A 19693-nucleotide genomic window follows, 5' to 3' on the forward strand; every position below is an offset into this window, starting at 1 on the left:
CAGAAAACACCCAATCAGAAGAGGCAAAAATAAAAAATAAAAATAAATTGAAGACAGTATAACTAGCCTCTGGGACAACTTCAAGTGTATCAACATTCACAATATGGGGGTGCCTGAAGGAGAAGAGAGAGAGCAAGGAATTAAAAATTTATGTAAAAAAATAATTTCAAAAAAATAATTTCCTAACCTGGTAAAGGAAATAGATATACAAGTCCAGGAACCACAGAAAGTCCCAAAGATGAACCCAAAGAGGCCCACACCAAAACACATCATAATTAAAATGCCAAAAGTTAAAGACAAAGGGAGAATCTTAAAAGCAGCAAGAGAAAAGCAGTTAGTTATCCACAAAGGAGTTCCCATAAGACTATTGGCTGATTTCTCAACAGAAACTTTGCAGGCCAAAAGGGATTGGCAAGAAATAGTCAACATGATGAAAAGCAAGGACCTACAACCAAGATTACTCTGCCCAGCAAAGCTATCATTTAGAATCGAAGGGCAAATAAAGAGTTTCCCAGACAAGAAAATGCTAAAGGAGTTTTTCTTTAAAAGGAGACTTTTATAATCACCAAACCGTTATTATATGAAATGTTAAGGGGTCTTCTTTAAGAAGAAAAGATAAAAAATATGAATGATAAATGGCAATACATACATATCTATTAACAATTGAATTTAAAAGCCAAGATAAACAAACAAAAACAATAGTAACAAACTCATTGATACAGAGAACATTTTCTGTATCAACCTGATGTGAGGGGGTTGTGGAGATAGGTGAAAAAAGTGAAGGGATTAAGAAGTAAAAATTGGTAGTTACAGAACAGTCATGGAGATATAAAGTGCAGCATAGGGAATTTAGTCAATAATATTGGAATAACTATGTATGGTATCAGATGGATATGAGACTTATCAGGATGATCACTTAGTAAGTTATATAATGTCTAATCACTGTGTTGTACACCTGAAACTAATATATTATATGTCAACTATACTTGAAAAATTAAAAAATTGTTTAAAGTGAAAAATAAATAAAAATAATACTTTTTTAAAAAGAGACAAAAGCAAAACTTATTTCCTATTGCTTTGGGGGGGGAATCCCTCTAAATTGTCTTCAACTCATATATGTACATTAATTGAGTTCCTCTTAGAAATACAGCCCTGACCTGAGACAAAGTAATACTAATATTAAAAGAAGTCTTGAGAAACCATCTACATACTCTAACTGCCTGCACCTTAAAAACTGATAAATTGGGAACTATTCTATTTTTAAAGGTAGCAGGGAAGGAAATCATCAGTCAGGAAGTTCTTCCCATCTAATCTAAATCCCTGCTGGTGAAGTTTAATGCCATTTCCTCTAGTGAACCTTTCCAGTGAGGATGAAGGAATAAGCTGTCCACTATCCTCATGTAGAGAATAACCCTTTATATCCTTTCTTTTAACAGCTGCACAGTATTTGTTAACATACATGAGCCATAACTTATTAACTACTGCAAATTACCTCCAATTTGGTCATATTCCAAGCATGACTGCAGTTAAGTCCTTGCCCATATATCTTTTTGCACTTAATGTGAATATTTCTAGGGGCAGCTTTCTACAAAGGGGATTACTGGGTCAAAGGTACAGCAGTTAAAAGTTCTGGTAGGCCCTGTGAAATTGCCCTTCAAAAGTTTCAAGGAAGTTACAGTTTAATTTGGATTTTTTAAAAACTTTTATGTGAATTAGAAATCATTCTTACTTCTACAAAACAGGCAAATAAGAATGAGTTTGATTACTGTTTTTAGAGTAAGTCTTGAAGTGAGGTAGTATCCATCCTTCAATTTTGTTCTTCAATACTATGTTTGCTATTCTATGTCTTTTGCCTCTCCATTTAAACTTTATCTTTTAAAGATGTTCTATATTTATTTTTAGAGAGAGGGAAGGGAGGGAGAAAGAGAGAAAGATAAACATCAATGTGTGGTTGCCTTCCTACTGGGAGCCCATCCTGCAACCCAGGCATGTGCCCTGACTGGGAATTGAAGAGATAACCTGCCAGTGTGTAGGACAATGCCCAACCCATGAGCCACACCAATCAGGGCTAAATTTTCCTTTTCTATTGAGTGCTTTTTTCTCCTAAGAAATCTTTGGCAACCCATGATACTCTCCTATGCTTTCTTCTAGAAACTTTCTAGTTTTAGCTTTTAGGTTCATATATAAAATGTATCTCAATTTCTGTATATGGCATGAAGTAGGAGCTAAAGCTCACATTTTTCTACAAATGTATCAAATTGTTCTAGTACTATTCATTGGCATAAAGGTATAATGATTCCCTACTTTCTTTTATCTACAGTATTAGTCTCTATTTTATTCCTGATATAGGTAATCTGTGCTTCCCTTTTTTCCTAGATTAATCCTATAGTAGTTTGTAAATGTTATCAATCTTTTCAAAGAAAGAACTTTTGGCCTTTGTTAATTTTTTTCTATTGGTTTTTATTTTACTGACATCACTCTTTTTCTATTTCCTTCCATATATTTTTAATTAATTAACTTCATTAAATTATATGTATATGTGGTTAAATTTCTTCCTCTTTTATACAATTTAAAGTGAAAACTTACATGATTGATTTTGTCTTTATTTTTTCTTTGATGTACAATGGCAACTATGTTTAACAAAAGAATGAAAATTGCCCAATTTGCAAATGAGCAGACTCCACTGCCTTCACTGCTAGTCTGATAAATTATGTAAGAATTAGGATTACAACTCCTTTTCCAACCAACTAAAAATAGAATTCCAGAGTAAAATATGGGAAAGTGTTTTGAAAAAAAAGTACAGTACTATATAAAAAGTAATACAACATGACGATATTGTTGTTTCTTCTGATTTTAAAGGACTTTTTGTATTATGTCTTACATATATAGTCAGCCTATAAATATTTTTGGTGATGAATTCAACCTTTTATCAAATATTTCTTAGGCCTTTATACTGAGTCAGATGTATTCTCATTCTTTGTTTCCTTATTATTCCTAACTTTGGAATTAAGATTTATTTTTTTGCAGATAAGGTAAATGACTTTTACTTGACATCATCTTGTTAATTAAGGAAATTGGAAGTTTTCTTTTATTAAAATTTAAACATTTAAAGTTTATTCTCTCTATGAACTTACTTAGCTACATTCCACAAACTTTGACACATTGTATGGTCATTATCATTCATTTTAAAGTGATTTCTAATTTCCTTTATTCTTTGACATAGTTCATTTAGCAGTCATCAAGATATCCTCTTGATGATATTATTGTTAAGTTCTAATTTAACTCCATTGTGTAACAGAATAACTTAATAAAAATTTAATTCTTTGAAATTCAAGACTTATTTTATGGTCCAGCATATGGTCTATCATGATGTATATTCTGTGCATCCCTGAAAAGAATACGTATTCTGAAGTTGTTGTTATACCATTCTATAAATGCCAATTAGGTCAAGGCAGTTGATAATACTCAAATATGCCATATTCTTAATTTTTCATCTAGTTTTCCTATCAGTTACTGAGAGGGTGATGTGAAAGTCTCTAACTGTGATTGTGAATTTATTTCCCTCCTTAGTTCTGTCAGTTTTTTCTTCATGTATTTTGAAGCACTGTTATTAACTTCATACACATTTATGACTATGTCTCCTTATTGAACTGACCTTTTCATCATTATGAAATGCTTTGTAATTCCAGCAACATTCTTTTGCTCAATGTCCACATTTGTCTTGGGTTAATACAGAAACATCATATGCCTTCTCCTCACAGTTTGCATGACAGATCTTTTGACTTTTATTTTTTTAACTAAATGTATTGGGGTGACATTGGTTAACAGGATCACACAGGTTTCAAGTGTACCTTTCTATGATACACGATCTGTACATTGTATTGTGTGCCCACCATCCAAAGTCACATCATCTTCCATCACGGTATATTTGGCCCCTTTTCCCTTTACTACCCTCCCACCCTCTTCCCTCTAGTAACCACAATGCTTTTGTCTGTCTCTATGACTTTTATTATTATAACTCATATATGAATAGTCATATGGTTCTTAGCTTTTCCTGACTTATTTTGCTTAGCATAATATTCTCAAGGTCCATCCACACTGTTGCAAATGTCAGTATTTCATCTTTTCTTATGCCTGAGTAGTATTCCAAGTAGATATGTACCACATCTTCTTTATCCAGTCCTATAATAAAGGTCACTTTGGTTGTCTCCATATCTTGGCCACCGTAAATAATGCTGCAATGAACACTGGGTGCATGTGTCTTTGCAAATACATGTTTTCAAGTTTTTCAGGAAGATACCCAGAAGAGGGATTACTAGGTCATACGGTAACTCTATTCTTAATTTATTGAGAATCTGCCAGACTATTTTCCATAGTGACTGTACCAGTTTACATTCCCGCCAGCAGTGAACCATGGTTCCTTTTTCTCCACAGCCTCTCCAACATTTGTTATTACTTGTCTTATTGATAAGGCCATTCTAACTGGTGTGAGGTGGTATGTCATCGCTTGCATTTGCATTTCCCCTAATGGCTAGTGATCACTTTTATTTTCAATCTGTCATTTATATTTAAAGGGCATCTCTTACAGACAGCATATAGTTAAATGCCATTTTTAATTTTTTTAATTTTATTTATTTATTTTTAGAGAGAGGGGAAGGGTGGGAGAAAGAGAGGGAGAGAAACATCAGTGTGTGGTTGCCTCTCATGTGGCCCCCACTGAGGACCTGGCCTGCAACTGAGGCATGTGCCCTGACTGGGAATCGAACTGGTGACCCTTTGATTCGCAGCCTGCACTCAATCCACTGAGCTACACCAGCCAGGGCTAAATGCCATTTATGTATATGCCATTTATGTATTGCTATTTGGCAATATCTGTCTTTTAATTAGTGTTCACTTTATTTACATTTAATATTGATATTGTGAGTGTAGGTTTACCATTTTGCTATTTTCTATTTGTCCCATATTTTTTCCTTTGTCTCTCCTTTCCTAGTTATTTTGGTTCAACCACATTTTTAATATATTCATTTTAACTTCCCTGTGGACTTAACTCTACTTTTTTGAATCTAAAGTGATTGTTCTAGATATTATAATATTCATTCTTAACTTACCACAGCCTACTTGGAGAGAATATATTATCCCTTCATGTAAAATGTAAAAATGAAACAACAATAAAACTCCATTAATGCCTAATCACACATTATATATCCATCATATTATAAATCCCAAAATACAATGTTATAAATTTTACTTTAAACACTGAATTATTTGTTTTAATTAGAAGAAATATTTTATATTTACTCACTTTTAAAAAACATTTTTTGGTGTTTTTTATTCCTTCTGTTGACTTGAGTTTGTACCTGCTATCATTTTTGTTCAGCCTGAAGTTTCCTTTAACATACCTATAGAAAGTCAGCCTTTACTGTCATGTTTGAAGGATAATTTTGCTGGATGTGGAATTCTGGATTGACTGGATTTATCGTTCAGTACTTTAAAGATGTTGTGACAGTGTGTCTGTCCCCATGTCTGTTGAAAAGTCAATAATTATCTTTATCATTGTACCCTTATGTGATGTCTTTTTTCCTCTGACAACTTTTCAGGACTTAATCCTTGGTTTTTAGAAACTTGACTATACTGTGCCTAGATTAGGTTTTCTTTGTACTTACTTTGCAAGGGGTTTTCAGGCTATTGGGATCTCTAACTTGATATTTTCCATTACATTTGGAAACTTTTCTTTTTTAACTTAATCTTTATCGTATCTTTTCCATTACCATTTAGTCCCCTTATACTCCCCTCCCCTCAGCAATCAACCACACTGTTGACCATGTCCATGAGTCCAGTTTCCTTTTTGCTCAATCCCTATGCCCCATAACCTGCCCCACCACTAGCTGTCATCTATTCTCCATCTATGTCTATCCCCATTCTCCTTGTTAGTTCAGTTTGTTCATTAGATTCCACATACAAGTGAAATCATATGGTATTTGTCTTTCACTGACTGGCTTATTTCACTTAGCATAATGTTCTCCAGGTCCATCCATACTATCATAAAGCATATTTTTTCTTTTTAATGGCCAAGTAGTATTCCATTGTGTAAATGTCCTCTAGTTGTTTTACCCACTCATCTACTAATAGACACTTGGGCTGCTTCCATATCTTGGTGATTATAAGTAATGCTGCAATGAACATAGGGGTGCTTATATTGTTTCAAATTAGTGTTTTGGGTTTTTCAGATATATTCCCAGAAAAGTGATCTCTGGGTCAAAGAGCAGATCTATTTTTAATTTTTTGAAATATATCCATACTGCTCTCCAGAGTGGCTACACCAGTCTTCATTCCCACCAACAGTGAAAAAGGGTTCCCCATTCTCCACATCCTCACCAATACTTGTTGTTAGTTGATTTACCTTTTTTATTAAATGATTTTTTCTTTTTAAACAAGATTTTATTTATTTAAAGAAAGGGTAGGAGAAAGAGGGAGAGAAACATCAATGTGTGGTTGCCTCTCATGAGCCCCAAGCCACATCAGCCAGGGCTGTTTGTTGATTTACTGATGATAGCCATTCTGCCAGGTGTGAGATGATATCTCATTGTGTTTTTAATTTGCATTTTCTCTGATGATTAGTGAGTGACATTGAGCATCTTTTCATATGTCTATTGACCATGTGTATATACTCTTTGGAGAAGTGTCTATTCAGGTCCTTTGCCCTTTTTTAAATTGGGTTTGGTTTTTGGTGTTGAGTTTTATAAGTTATTTATTTATTTGTTTGTTTATTTATTTATTTGTTCAAGTACAGTTTTCAGCCTTTTCCCCCCACCAGTCCAGCTCTCCCTGCCTCCCTCCCCCATTTCCAACCCCCCTTGTTATTGTCCATATGTCCTTTATAATTGTTCCTGTAAACACTTCACTCTTCCCCCACTATTCCCTCCCTTCTCCCCTCTGATCACTGTCAGCCTGTTCTCAATTTCAATGTCTCTGGTTATATTTTGCTTGCTTGTTCATTTTGTTGATTAGGTTCCTGTTAATGGTGATATCATATGGTACTTGTCTTTCACCACCTGGCTTATTTCACGTAGCATAATGCTCTCCAGTTCCATCCACGCTGTTGCAAAGAGTAAGAGCTCCTTCTTTCTTTCTGCTGCATAGAATTCCATTGTGTAAATGTCGCACAGTTTTTGGATCCATTCATTTACTGATGGGCACCTGAGTTGCTTCCAGCACTTGGCTATTGTAAATTGTGCTGCTATGAATATTGGGGTGTATAGGTTCTTTTGGACGGGTGTTTCAGAGTTCTTAGGATATAGTTCCAGCAGTGAAATTGCCAGGTGAAAAGGCAGTTCTATTTTTAGTTTTCTGAGGAAATTTCATACTGTTTGCACCAGTTTGCAATCCCACCAACAGTGCATGAGGGTTCCCTTTTCTCCACAACCTCTCCAATATTTGTTGTTTGTTGCTTTATTTATGACGGCCATTCTGACCTGTGTGAAGTGGTATCTCATTGTGGTTTTAATTTGCATTTCTCTGATGTCTAGCGACACTGAGCATCTTTTCATATGTCTTTATAAATTTTGGATATTAACCTGTTATCAGATGAATCAGTGAATATGTTCTCCCATTCTGCGAATTGTCTTTTCATTTTGTTGGTGATTTCCTTTGCTGTGCAAACACTTTTTAGTTTGAGGTAGTACTATTTGTTGTTTTTTCTTTTGTTTTCCTTGCCTAGGGAAATATATATGATGAAAAATTGCTATAAGCAATATCTGAGATTTTGCTGCCTATGTTTTCTTTTAGTTTTCTTTCAGTTTTCTAAAAGTTCTATGTTAACTTTTTAGTTTGAGGTAGTACTATTTGTTGTTTTTTCTTTTGTTTTCCTTGCCTAGGGAAATATATATGATGAAAAATTGCTATAAGCAATATCTGAGATTTTGCTGCCTATGTTTTCTTCTAGGAATTTTATCATTTTGGGTCTAATATTTAAGTCTTTGATCCATTTTTAATTTATCATATATTTTTAATTGATGCTTTTTATATTCTTTCTTCTAGAAACCTAACTACATATATGTGAGACTGTTTGATATGTTCCCACAGGACCCTAAAGTTCTTTTCACATACTTGTAAAGCTTTATTTCTATTCTTCATATTGGATAGTTTCTATTGATGTCTTCAAATTACTGCTCTGAAGCCTATTGGTGAACTTTATTTCAAATATTGTGACTTTCAGTTATAGAATTTCCATTGGGTTCATTTTTATAGATTCCATTTCTTTGCTGCAATTTCCCATCTGTCTGCTCATTATGATTACTCTTCAAACAAATATATTATAAATATATCAAATAATATATTTAAACAAATATAGCTGCATTAAAGTCTTTGTAACATCTGGGTCATCTTGGGTTATTTACAATTTGATCACATTTTTCTTTTTCTTCACTATGTCTAGTAATTTTTATTGCATAATAGACATTTTAGAGGATACATTTATAGACTCTGGTTTCTATTATTTTTCTCTGAACTGCATTGAATTTTTTTCTAGCTGGCAGTTAATTTAATGGCAGATCATTTTGAACTTGTAGGGGATTGGTTTGATGCTTTGGTGGCGTCTGTTGCACATCTGCCAGTTGTCCTATGACAAATCCTTCAATTATGATATCTAGTTTTATACCTTAGGCATGACTTCTAGAGTTCAAGTGGAAGCTTCTTAAACTTGGCAGGACTCAATCTCTAAATTCTGTCTTCATTCAGTGAACAGGAGCTGAAATCTCTGTTCTATTCTTTCAGTCTTACAGCTGCAGTTTTCCACTGAGCTCCTTGGAGTCTCTCCTACACATGTGCTGTTCAGAGGTCAGCCAAGGATTTGAGAGGATGATATAAGCAGATTTGAGGTCTACTTCCTCTGTGATCTCTCTAAGATTTTTACCCCTGAATTTCCAGTTACTAATAGCCCCTAAACACCATTCTTCAAATCCTCAGGCTAATGAAACTGTGGCTTTCTGCTTGAATTTTAGTTGTCCTGCACCAGGTGAACTATGGAGTACCCCTGGGAAAATCCATAAAATATTGATCTTATTTATTGTGGTTCCTTCTTTTAAGGATCAAATTCCTTCCAGTTTATGCCTGCTTCGGTCTCTCTCCAATACATTTAAATAGTTGTCTAATATTCCATAGTTTATAATTGATATCTATAGAAAGGAGAGTCTGGTATAGGTTAGTCCACCATGACATGAACCAGAACATACAGAGGTAACTTTTTTAGTTAATTTCACCTAAGTGAGAGCTGCCTTCTTCACTTGCAGCATATACTGCAACAGCTTAAAATTTGGAGACCAGCCTTTGATTTATGAGTCACTGCTTTTCACACCTAGATTATCATTGTTTTTAAAAAGGTAGAGGCTCTCAAGAGAAAAACAAATGCTGCCTTCCCTGAGACTATCTCAAATGAAATTCCATGTTTGCTTCTGTTTAATTTTGTATTTATAATAGAGAGAGACTTAGGACCTCAGCCTAAAGTTTGTCAACCTGAAAGATATGAGTTTACTGTCTGCGTGGCCTTGTGGTTTTACAAATAATTCATTGAAAACATCCTATGAGTGACCATTTATGTAAATAAGGGAATCCTTTGTTTTAATTAGTTTTACTAGGTATACTGGACAAATTAAGGGAAGGAAAGCCAGGTAAAATAACTTAGTGAGCTGGGAGATGTGGAGTGTTTGTTTTGTTAAGATGCAGTTTAGAGATTCCTGGTTGGAATGGCCCACACCAGAAGAGTTCCAGGTGGGTGCCATGCCACACAGGAAATAATTGTCACCTGCCCCTGGGAGTAAGCCAGAGAGCTAACAAATTCAGTGTGCATTGAAATGCTTCATCAACATGCCTTCTGCAGGGCCTGCCCTCTCTGCTGGGTCACTGACCTTTATAAGTGCACAGTCATGGCCACCGCCTGACAGGCATGAAAAGAAGACAGACAATGGATGAGAGGGAGACATGCACAGAGCGGGAAAATGCACTCATTCAGGGGATTTACTGGTCAGGGATGTCATGTCCTATGTCCAACTCTAGAATGCAAGCAACAGTATTTAAACCATGTATATTAGGCTGAATAAATATGAGGAATAATTGTTATCAACATAAAACATCCCTGAAAATAATGATCAGTTTTGTGGCAGCAGAGAACAATGAAGAAAGTTGCTCTTGGTTGCAAAATTTTTCACCATGTTCTAAGAGCTTTAGATCATTAAAATTGATTAGAGTGTCATACAGTCTGATTTCAAAGGCATTCCAGACTCCAGAAACAGCATCTTATAGTAGCTTACAAGTGGGGAAAAGAAAAATTAAACTTGGGTCCTGAGTTTGTCACAAAGTAGCTGTGTAACCTTTGACCACTTGCTGCAAACCATCATTCTCTGTCTGTATAGCAAGTAGGTGCTCTCCAAGTACAATGATCCTATTTCCCTGATATTTTAGGACATCTGTGTTTGTTATTGTGCCTTTGAATTCTGAAGTTATCTGTACAGCTTCTTGCTCAGAAAGTTTTAAAACCACATTAATACATTCATATTCCAAATGAGCTCCTAGAACTCTAAATGTTCCCTCAGTACAGTAAGACACCCTAGTATTTCTTTTACATATTCTAATCCCATGTTGGCTTTTATTAAGTTTTATTTTATTTTTCAAAGGAGTCCATTACTAGCAGGAAAAAGCATTTGAAAACCCATTCTAAAGGATGGTCTTTCTACCTTCAAAAGTCTATAATTCTTCTAATGAAAAAGGAATGCATAAATGATACCTTTTATTGCTAAACATTTTCAGAGGCTCCTATCCTGTAAATATTAAATTACATTATTTCTCCTATTCTTTTTTAAAATTTTTATTTATTAATTTTAGTGATAGAGAGGAAGAGAAGGAGAAAGAGAGACACAGAGTCATCGATTTGTTGTTCCACTTATTTATGCATTCATTGGTTGCTTCTTGTATGTGCCCTGACCGGAGATAGAACTTGCAACTTTGGTGTGCTGGGACGATACTCCAACCAACTGAGCTACCTGACCAGTACTAACCTGTTGATTCTTGACCAAAACACCATTCCTATAAAAGAAATAATGTACTACAGATGCATACAGAAAGACACACATGTTCTGCAAAACCTAATCTAGAATGCAGTACTGTCCTAGATTGCACATGCACCACTCCCCACTACAGTGACAATCCCACAGAGGGTGTTGTCAGGTGATTCTGTTCACAGTTCATGGTCTGCAAGTCTTACCACCCTCCTCTAGTTTCATCACCTTAAGAGCATTCCAAAAATGGTATCTTGCCTGGCATTCCATCCCTAAGTGCCTAACTACCCATTTTGTTCCTTGGGGAACCTCTCCCAATTATCAGTTGTTGAGGGAAAGTAGCCTAATTTTAACATGAATGAACCCAAATAAAAATATCTGCATAGATCTGGAGAAAGAATAATAATGTTATGCATTTAGAGTAATTTCTATTACTGGTTATTGAAAAGTAATCTCTTTCACTACTCCCTTCTATAAATACAAGGTTACTAGAGAAGTGATGTATGTGAATAACCTGCAAATGGCTTCCTAAATTGACAGCACCTATCTGATAGTTACAGTAGCTTTCACTCAAGAACCTATACCCATATGTGTTAGTAATTATTGTTATCCCCACTTTGAAAACGTATAGAAACTTAATCCTGGAGAGAATGACATAAAAATTCATTGGATGATGTAGATATACTGTCCTTCACTGTTAAAGAGACTGAGGTCTCTAATGAGAGAAAAAAAAGTCTGATTAGGTATTAAGGTGGAAGTCCTGTCCATCTTCTAGAAGACAATACTACTTCCTTGCTGGTCCCTAAGCCCATGTGACTGGAATAACTGCTCCAGAAGCTTCATGAGAAACACTGGAAGGGCAATCATTGTGTTTACTATATTTACTTCCTAAATACAAAGGTGCTGGACTACTTTCCAAGAGCCTTTACTCTGCTGCAAAAAACTCAGTATCATTCACATAGCCTAAAATATCCCATAATCAAATGCTGAACACTTTACACAATTAGGTCTTTTAGATATATTTTTAGGTTTTCTTAATTTCTTTGTTCCTTTTTAAAGTTTTTTTTTTCTTGCCAGGGTGGCAAGAAAAATAGAGACAACTGTTTGAATTCTGAGGAAGGTTAAGTGTACTCACCCCACCCACTTCATCAGAAGCTTCTTGTGTGAGGTGGGATTGGAGTCATATTAATTTGTCCCAGGCCACACCAAAATTAAGCTGTTCAAGTCTGAAACATTCCATGAATTTAGTTGTGAGAAGGAATTTGTTCAGCCACGTTACAGATTCATATTTCTTTGCTCTCCCAAGAAGGTCTAAGTGTCTTTATAAGGGAAAATACCTCTGTTTCCCACAGTGTGAAGAGCTAAATAAATATTCTCTCACAGTCAATGCAGAGGTAACTTTTTTTTTAATGGATTAAAAAAAAAAAAAGCAGTTCTGAGAGTCCATCACTGTTTCAGCATCCCCATTCAGAGAGGGGGGCTTTTGTCTCTCTCTCAGTGGGAGCTGCCATTTTAATGGGGCCTCCAGCAGGGCCTAGTGTGATGATGTGAAGAAGGCCTGGAAAAATTGAGGATTTTTTTTTTAAATTTAGGTTTTGGTTAATTTAACCATACTGGCCTTTAAGTGAAAGAAATTTTAAAAGTGAATCCAAGGTAAATGTCCCTCAGAAACTGCTACCAGGTAATTTCAGCAATTTCTCATTTCTGAAGCTCTTTTATATGAAATACATCCCTTGCTGTTCTAACAGACATTACCGCCACCCCCAACTCCCGCCTCAGCCCCATCCCCCATGCCCATCCCCAACCCAATCTATTTACAAAGATGAGAACTGGAGAAGAATTTATTCTTAAAAATATGCCTGGGTGTATACACGTATTTGCATAAAAACATGCTAAGTGCTAGATGAAGCACCCTCCAAAAATTGCTTTTAGCTGATAGGTGACACCGAGTCAGGACTGAGATGGCTTTGTGGTAATTCTGGATTTCCCTCTGCCCTGAGCCAGGAGCACAAAGGTACATGGAGTACTGCCCACAGGGGGAGTCTAGCATCCCTGCACACACTTTCTAGATATGACTGTGATGTTCTCTGTAACCAGGCCAGACCTACAAGGCCAAAGCAGGCCATGGGCCACTTTTACAAGCCCTGGTGCTGGATCTGCCCCAGGCCACCATGCAGCCCCCACAGTCTTATGGCCAGATGCCAACTGCTGGAATGTGTGTTATATTCCTGCATCTCTGCCTGGCCAAGCTAGGGCCTGGGAAAAGGCCCTGGCCTCACCGGCTGTGGTGACTGTGGTAGTTGTGGTGGCTGTGGCGTGGGGCTGCAGCAGCAGGGGAACTGATGCACAATCAGTTTATAGACGAGCTGTTCACCCTTCCAGGAACTATTTGCCTGCACTAATTCTGCACAGGATGCATACACTGAGTTCTTTGTAGGACTACTGGACCACGGTTCTCTTTGGCCTAGATTTGTTTAGTGAATGACTGACAGCATGGGCCTGCTGTACCATCTGAGTACCTGGGTATTCTTCTGTGTGTGTGTGTGTATGTGCACGCACGTGCATGTGTCTGTGTACCTCGTGTGCCTGCATGGGCAATCAGGCATAAAAGTGCTAACTCTTTGCACAACTGAATGAATGGATGACTTTTTAAAAAGAGGGTAGAACTGGTGCAGTTCTGAAAAAGGCATATGTCTAGAAAAAGCATGTGTTGTTACAACATATCTATTCATGATTCCATTATTGGGGGATTTACATGAAGGTCATGTAAAAAACAGTCAGGCAACCAGCAAGCAAGAAAGCACTCCTTAATTGAGTTGAAAGTGGGTAGGGAAGGAAAAGAAAATTTATCCCCACGAAATAAACTGAAATTCAGCTTTGCATTTTCCCAGTAACTGTGTTGTCTGGGGGATGAGGGTGGGAGTGTAGAAAGCCAAGTCAATCTTAGAGCTGCACTTCTCAGAAGTGACTGAAGTCTTACAGGCAGTCTGTGATTTGTGTTTCTTTCAGACACAATTCATTGTATGTAATGAAATATGATATCACTGCATTGGTGACTAATAAAAATATTACTTCTCACTTGTTTGTTTGATGGAGGTATTCTGGTTTTTTGATTTCTTTGTTTCAATGTCAAGTTGGTCCAAAGGGTCTCCTACCTACAAATGTAACCCCTGGAATATAAAAGTATGAGGTTTTCCACTGCCAAGACCTTGGATGATGATTTTAAAAATCATTTGACCTCTCTTTGTCTTTTTTATGCTTCAAAAGAAAATGATAATGACAGATTTAAGCACCTAGGAAACATATTTGAGCCAGGATGAAAAATCAGGTAACTACAGATCCAGTTTTACACACAATTCATTTTTGGGAAAGACACGAAAAAGTGGACATCTAGTCATAAAGCAAAATCTCAAATGCAGATATGCTAACATTTTTTTAAAAAATTAAATTATAAATGTACTACCTTCTTATAAAAAATAAAATACAGAAATGTTTAAAATCAAAAATGAGCATTACCTCATTCCCACCTCCTAGAAATAAGCACTTCCTAATCTACGAGTCTCCTCCCAGTCATTTTATACACACGTATACAATATATGTGTACATTACATATGCATATAAATGAAACATATTAATATATCTCAATAGAGAGGATTTATTCTTTTTGATGGGATCTTTTAAATATATTGTCCTGCCTCATATACTGTGGGTGGGAATGCATACTGGTGCCACTATGGAAAACAGTATGGAGATTCTTCAAAAAATTAAAAATGGAACTGCCTTATGACTGAGCATTTCTAATTCTGGGCATATATATCTGAAAAAAACCAAAATACTAATTTGAAAGAATATATGCACCCCTATGTTCACTGCAGCATTATTTACAATGGACAAGCTATGGAAGCAACCCTAGTGCCCTTCAGTAATTAGATAAGTGGATAAAAAAGCTGTGGTACATTTACACAACGGAATATTACTTGGCCATGTAAAAGAACAAGATCTTACCATTTGCAACAGCATGGAAGGAACTAGAGGATATTATGCTAAGCAAAATAAGTCAGAGAAAGACAAATATCATACGATTTCACTTATATGTGGAATCTAAAGAACAATATAAATGAACAAACAAAACAGAAATACCATATTTTCAGACTATAAAATGCACTTTCCCCCCAAATTTGGAGGATGAGGATGGGGGTGCGTCTTATAGTCTGAATGTAGCTTACCTAGCTCACTGTGGTGGGGGGCATAGGATGGCGGTAGAGAGGAGTCACAGGTTATTAAATATTTTACCACATTTTTTGCTTCAAATTTTTTTTCCTGTTTTTCTCCTCTAAAATCTAGGTGTGTCTTATGGCCTGGTGTGTCTTACAGTCCTAAAAATACAGTAGGCTCATAGATACGAAGAACAGACTGGTGGTTGGCAGAGGGGAGGGTGATTGGGGGACCGGGTGAAAAAGGTAAAGGGATTGAGAAGCACAGATTGGTAGCTACAAAACAGTCATAAGGATGTAAAGTATAGTATAGGGAATATAGTTAATAATATTGTAATAACTATGTATGGTGCCAGCTGAGGGCCAACATTTAGGATGAAACGCTTTGTAAAGTACTATATGTGATTGTCTAACCACTATGCAGTACATCTGAAACTAATACAAAAGAATATTGAATGTAAACTGTAATTGAAAAAATTCAATTTAAGAATTAAAATAAATAAATATATTGTCCTGTAACTTCTTTCTTTTTACTTAAAAATATATATCATGGACTATATATGGTTCTATAATATCCCAGAATATCAATATATGGTAGTTTATTTGGTTCTTCATATATTTATGGTCTTTTAAGTTATCCCAAAATTTTTAGTAACACAAATAATGCTGCCATAAACATCTTTGCATATACATCATAAATTTTAAGCATACTATATTTAGGTACAGTTGCCTCTGTAGAAACTGAAATTATCACTTGAGCAGACAGAGGCAAAAGAAGTGAAGAACAGGTGTTGCACAAAGTATAAAGCTTCAAGCTGCAAAGCAGTGAGTTGCAACTGGTTTATAGAAACAGAAACTAGACTCATTAAAAGTTGCATCTGGGTGTATAATGTATGATTTTTCACAGTCACGAGACCCTGTTCTCACAAAGAGTATATTCTTTCAGATAACATACCTGTCCACATACAAAGCTCTGTCTTCAACTTGGTCACTAAACTGTGGGTGGAATTGGATTCACCATATAACGTTGAAATACTGAAGAAAAGGGCAGGAACAATCATAGAGTTCTCTGCAACAAAAAGACTTCAGTGGTTCCTACAACATGTAGTCATATTTGTCTTTATTCTCAAGGCCTGTCTTTATTAAAATGTATTTTCCTTCAGTTTGATCTCCTCATTATGTTACCTTCTTTTATTGGATATTCTTTTGTAAGATTTCTCACATTCTCAACCTGGCCAGGTGACTTGGTTGGAGCGTCCTCCCACGCACCAAAAGGTGGTGGGCTCAATCCCCAGTGGGCACACATATCTAGGTGGCGGGTTCAACCCCTGTCAGGGCATGTGCTGGGGACAACTGATTGATATTTCTCTCTCACATCAATGTTCCTCTCTCTCTCTCTCTCTCTCTCCCCCTCCTTCCCTCTCTCTCTCTCTAAAATCAATAAACATATCCTTGGGTGTGGATTAAAAAATAAAAATAAAAGATCCCTCACATTCTTATTACTCTGGTCTAGTTCCATTCCTTTATCCATTCAATTATTGATATATGCTGGGACTCAACAATCTTCAGTAAACTAGGAAAAAGTCTTCACTATTCACTGTCTGAACAAATGAAGTCTTTTTATTCATTTAATTTTAATGTTTTAAGTCATGTTACAATAATGTATAGAAATAAAGGGATAATAGTAAAACAATTTTGATAGAAATAAGAACTGAACATAGCAGATTCAAATTTACATTCCATATTTTCCTGCTTTTGAAGAAATATATTTAAAGGCATATATTTAAAATTCAACTAAACGTCTACCACCTGTCATGCAGAAGCCTGGGTCACAGCTATTCTACTGTAAGTACTGATTCTGGATTTCAAATACCTCTTTAATCAACTTTAGCTTAAGTTATTTCTGGTTTTTATTATGTCTGGCATTAATCAAAATGCAATATAGGTTGGAATATAAATCTAAGATAAAACTGGTCAATCATGTTGGTTTCTGAACTAGACAGAAATGGAAATGAACAGATTATTGTCTGCACATACTGGAAACCAAACATTGTATGTTTCTAGAAGTCATACAAAATCTTATAGCTTTAGCTGTTTTAGTTTTTGTAGAATTCAAGTATTACATTTCAGTTAGCCTCCTGCTGTAAGAGATATCTGATCTCTACTGTCCACTCTCTTCCCAGTGTAAAGAGTTCTGACACTGTCCTAGCAGCATCCCCAATATAAAAGTTTATGAGGCTTTCAGGAGTCTGCAATAGGCAGGTAACCAGGTCCTGAAGCAGCAAACATGGCTCTCTCCCTCCACCATTTGGAAATTTCTCATGGGAATCAGTATCTTACTCTTTGCTGCTACATACCAAAAACCTATTATTTTTCCCTGTCCTTGCTTCCCTATGCCCACCCTTCCTGTTTTTTTTTTCTCCCATGCAACCCAGGGGTGAGATTATTAAGGGATTTCGTGGTTTTGCTATACAAAGGTGATTCAAAGTCCCTTCAAGACCAGACTAATTGCTTCCATGGAATAACTTAATCCACATCCTTTGCAGATTATAAATCAAAGAATGAAGTATAAACCATTTTCAGATAAAAAACAAAATCTAAGTTGCCATAATTGTTATGCTCTTGGTCAAGTGGGAAAAGCTCTAGCCTGGAGGTTTAAATGCTAGTGGTGCTCCCACCTACCAGGCAGATGACCTTGGACCATTCTCATAACCTCTCCAAGCCTCAGTTTTCTACCAATAAAATGAACATAAAATCAACCTCAGGGGGTGATGTCAATAATTAAATACAATTAAAAGAGAAAATCTCTATAAATGCATCTACCACAGTGCCTGGTCCACTGTAGGAGGGCAGTTAGTGTTCATGAGTTCTAAATCCTTTAAAAAACAATTGCATTTGGAGACTAATAAAACTATGTATTGCACAAAATGTATTAGCCCTTCCAAAGTTCCAAGATTTTGTTTAATTTATTGTAAAAAGTTTTGTTCTCCTATAATCCCACCTTAGGTGAAATGTGGTAGTTTTATGCAAAGTAACTAGTAAAGGTCTAAATAATTTTGTATTTATGTACTTTTATTAGGTTTCTCTGTATCCTAGTTTATTCATAGAAGATTTAATTGCTGAAGGAGATTTTTTTCAATAAAATTCTTAAGAAAAGTGCCAATTTCTATTTTTTCCAGAATATCCATTTTTATGGAATGACTCTAGCCCTGAGTCAGGTCATAAAGGCATGTTTTACTAAGCTTGAGTCACACTACTTTTGGGAGCTAGTCGGCAATCTTGAATCTCAATCAGTTAGGGCTCCATGTGTGTGATTATTTTCATCCTGTTAGAATAATCTACTTAAAATTAAACTGTCCATTTAATTCTACCTTTTTAAATCTATTAATCACCATCATTCCTCCTAATTTCCTAGTCCTTTTAAAACACTCTTCCATCATCCTTATCAAACCCTACCGAAAAGAAAATATACTGATCTGTAAGAGGATGCCTGAAGTTTACTTCCCTCCCTACACAGTCACCAGTATTTCAAATCCCACTATTCGCATTCTTAGCTTGTTTGAATCAAAGTTCCACAAATACAGAGACATTATCAGCTTCTAATACTACTATACATATAGCAAGTACTTAGCACAGTACTTGACACAAAGTACTTGCCACAAGGTAGTTGCTCAATAGCAGTTTGTTAAACGAATGAAATATATTGAGGATTCGTACCATGATTTAACAATGCAAATACCTTCAGTAATAATGCAGTCTTCATGGCATCACTACAACCTTAATAGACTCAGTCAAAGTATTTAAATGTCCACAATGTGCCACAACCATGCTAGTCCCCTCCTCACAATGCAGTTAGAGCTCAGGGGTCCCTTTCCCCATGCAGGCATTCATTGACCTTAGTCTAAAGTCTCAGAATCTGGGTAGCCAGCATGGGAGACCTTGTTGTACTCACTACCACTCACTACCCTATTCACATGTACTTTAAGGACTGGCAGCTTCAAAGGCACTGAGGGACCTCTATTCCAGGTGGAGGTATCAGTGCCCACAGGTGAGCAGTAGCCACGGCATGATGGTACCAGTCATTGCCTTCAAAGGTGTCTGAAAACAACAGAGAAGCTGTAGCAAAATCACACAAAGATATTAGGTGTGAGTCCCCTTTAGATAGCTCCAATGCCTTCTGTGAATAAATAGATGAGATTCCAAAATTGCTATAGATCTTGTGCTTGGAGTTAATTGATAGAGCTAGATGCCTTGAATGATTACTTAAAATGTGACTCACAAAGGCTTGTATTGTCTGGAAAATGAAATTTTATGCTATTAAAAATGAGTTTGAGACTCCCAGACCCACTCATGGAAAAATGGCCTCATTTTTTCCCCACCTTTCTTATCAGCTCCTCCCCTTTCCTATCATCCTGGCATTTCTTCTTATTC

The sequence above is a fragment of the Phyllostomus hastatus genome, unplaced genomic scaffold (assembly GCF_019186645.2).
Source record: "Phyllostomus hastatus isolate PE091 unplaced genomic scaffold, TTU_PhHast_1.1 phas_scaffold_78, whole genome shotgun sequence".
Lineage (NCBI taxonomy): Eukaryota > Metazoa > Chordata > Mammalia > Chiroptera > Phyllostomidae > Phyllostomus > Phyllostomus hastatus.